The sequence below is a fragment of the Curcuma longa genome, chromosome 21 (genome assembly GCF_044706935.1).
Source record: "Curcuma longa cultivar G26 ecotype Majalengka, Jawa Barat chromosome 21, ITB_CL_G26_1.1, whole genome shotgun sequence".
NCBI lineage: Eukaryota > Viridiplantae > Streptophyta > Magnoliopsida > Zingiberales > Zingiberaceae > Curcuma > Curcuma longa.
Window position 1 is genome coordinate 6,103,612 of NC_133881.1, and position 3,642 is coordinate 6,107,253.

Below are 3,642 nucleotides of genomic sequence, written 5' to 3' on the forward strand. Positions count from 1 at the left end.
ACGTCGTGATCAATTAGATCACATTGAGATACATACATGAAATAATTTTCTAAAGTAACCCAGAAAAATCTCTATAGTAAAAAATTTAAATGTAAACAACCTACCTGATTCTTGTTATGTTGGATAACAATACTCTTATGTGTGAAATTGTAATGTTTATCCTTGTTCTTGTCCGTCTCTCCAAAAAAAGCCTCAGTAGAAATTGTATATCAGCAACCAACAAATATGAAAACCATGTTAAACATAAAAAGATTTTGTGGCATCACTATGGAAATTAAAATAGTACAAAGAAATTATTTGTTCTGCCTAATCACCTACCATAAGGTATGTTTAGCTTGTAGCCCAACATGGGCTGTGGCATGAAGTCTTTTATCACTTGTACATGATTGGCATCTGTTGCTAGAAGTGTAACATCAAATGTACCAGCAGATAAAGCTGTTCAAGTTTCCAGAACATATGAACAGGCTCCTAACTAGAGGAAATGAATCATTAGCTGATTGGGTCTCAAATCCTCACAAAATTACTGATGGGAAAGTATTGGCATCTCAACGTATGCAAGAAACTCTCAAGAAGGAATGAAGAAAATACATGCTAATTAGTTGCACAATATGCAGCTTATTTAGAAATATGTAATCATTTCGTGACAAAAAAAAACCAGCATTCTTTAGAAAGAAAGCAAAATAGGAACAAGCAATCTAAACAACCAAATGGACTGTCATTCAATGGAGTCCAAAGCCAGAAGTATCAGAGCAAATCAATAGCTTAGTTTGAGGTGATATCTCATATCCTTGGAACATGGGAGATGGGCCGCCTTCAACATGGATACCTAGCCCCATAGAAGTGAAACCATGTCCTTGTAACTCCATTCCATCTTATCCAACTTTGTTCTTACTTCAGCACGGATAAGTTCATTCAGATGTATCATATGTATCATCTGCTCATCCTAATTAAATTGAACAGATACAATTAGCGAAGTTTCAAGGTAAGATTTACAAATTCAAAAGAAGTAAATTCTTAAACAGTTCACCAAACACACTACCAAAGAAACTGCAGACAGAAATTAAAGCTTAAAAAATGAACTAAAGGGAAAATTAAGGAAGAAGTAAAACAGAAATGTTGTGCAAATCAAAGTATTAAATAATGATCCAAAACTAATTCATAAGAACATCTTTATGTAAATAACTGATTAAAATCTGTGGATAACCCCAATATTGCCAAGATAGACATGACATTAACACAATAAGCACTACAACAAATTTGACTTTCCGCAGCATGTCATTAACGGCACACATTTATAGTGTGCTGTTAATAATACTTTTTACAGCGCACATAATTAAGTGCGCTGCAGATACTATATTATATTTTAAAATTAACAGTGCGCGTATAATTGTGCGCTGCGAATAGTATTTTTTACGGAGTTCAAAAATTCTATGCTGTTAAAAGAAGGTTAAAAAGAATAATATTAGCAGTGCAATAGGGAATACGCTGTTAAAAGTTGTAATTTTTTCCTCCCACCTTTGCCGCCCACTTTAGATTTCCTCCTCTCTCTCTCTCTCTCTTCGTAACTCGCGACCGGACGATTTAGGTTTTCTTCGCCAGGTTTCCGCGAGTTCTCCTCCAGCCTTCGCCGCGGTCTCCTCCAGCCGCGGTCTCCTCTAGCCTTCGCCCGATTCAGCCTTTGCCGCGGTCTCCTCCAGCCACCGCCGCCCGATCTTCGCCTCCCGCGTTCGCCGCGGTCTCCTCCAGAGATCGCCCAGCCCAGCCGCCGAGGTTTTCTTCGCCCGATTCAGGTTTCCGCGAGTTCTCCTCCAGCCTTCGCCGAGGTCTCCTCCAGCCTTCGCCCGATTCAGGTTTCTGCGAGTTCTCCTCCAGCCACCGCCGCGCCTATTCCCTCCCTTTGCAGCGGCAAGTAGAGGTAAAAATTTGCTTGAAATGCTTAGACCTAAATATTTGTACCCTAAATTGCTTAGACCCATTTTGTATGCTGTTTGACACTTGTGTTCAAGATTTCAAGCTTTTATTACTTGGATTCACATGAAGTATGGAGATTTAGCATACTTGGATTCACATGAAGTATCAAGATTCCCTTCCTTTGTATGCTGTTTGACACTTGTGTTTTACACTTGATTTAGAATCTATATGTGAAGGTGTTGGAAAGATTCAATGCTTGTTCGAAATGATCACTAGATCACTGTTCATTTTCATTTTACCATTGAATGTATTGATAGCTAGCTTGATTACAATCATTTTACCATTCAATGCTTATTCCGTATTTTCATTTTCACTGATCAAAATTTAATCTAATTATAAATTTAATGTAATAAAGATATAATTAATCTAGAAAGAATATAGTTTATATATACTTTTATAATTTATTAAAATAGTTGGAAGGGTAAATCTTGGTTGTCATTTGACGTGACTTGACTTTGTCTAGTGTATTTGGTATTTGCTTGTCGTCTTGTTTGATTTGTTGTTTTCCTATGATGGTAGGTTATGTTTCCCATGTTTGCCATGTTGTTGTTTTCTATACATATGCTTATATATATTATATTTATTTCTAATAATTTTTTTATATTTATATATGTCAAATGCTTAAGGAAAAAGCAAGTCGCAGATACAACAATTACAAGGTCACAAGTTTGGATTGAAGGTCATAAGAAGAAAAATGGGCAACCTATTAGTCAAGCTATTGGAGATAAAATAGTAATAAGAGTTTTCATACCTATGCTATCACTGCAGATAAAGCTATTTTACAATATTTGTATAATGATATTTGCAGAAAGAAATAGAAGACTGCCCACCCGAAGCTTTAAACACAACTAACATTGCCGATGATGCAATTAGCCTTGTATTTGGCAAGGAGTCTCGAGGTAGAGTGCGTGGAATGAGCTTTGGAGTTAAACCATCAAAAGTCGGAGCTTTTGTGGAAAAAAATTCAACTGTTAAGCATCTTGAAAATATAGTGCATAATCTTCAACAAGAAATGCAAGAAATGAGGTCCTACTTTCAAGCTATAAAGTTACAAAATGAAAAGGAACAGGTTAGTAATGTGGTTATTTTTATTGTAGAATTATATAGTTATTCAGATTTTATCTAGAATTATATTGTATTTCTTCTGATGAATTGTTGATTGATATTTCATTTTGAAGTGGCTAACAATAACTAATTTGTTTGTCAAATTAGGTTGCTAGTGGTGGCATTGGAAGCGGTGTTGGAAATTATATTAGTGGTGATAGCAATATTGCAGCTCAGGTAACTATCTTAACCTAATCTTATACTTTCGTTTATTATTTATAACATGCTCTATTATAAAATTTGTTTAATCATTAATTATTGTTTATTGTGATATAGTCAAAACTAAAAAAGGGGACTACTAGAGATATCAGTGTTAATGCTAAATGTAAGCTGCTTCATTGGTCTGTTGATGGAGCTGTTGCAGAAGGTCGAATTGCATCCACAGATCCAAAAGCAAAAATACATCATGTTCCTCTTGGTGAATCTTATTGGAAAGTTTGGATTGATAGAGTTCTTGTGGAGAAGGTGGAGCTAATTCGACCAAATGAAGAAATGTTTTTTCTTGAGGATGCAATAGGAAGCACAGTAGCTTGGGCATCGATGTTTATAGTTTTGTCTGATTGATTT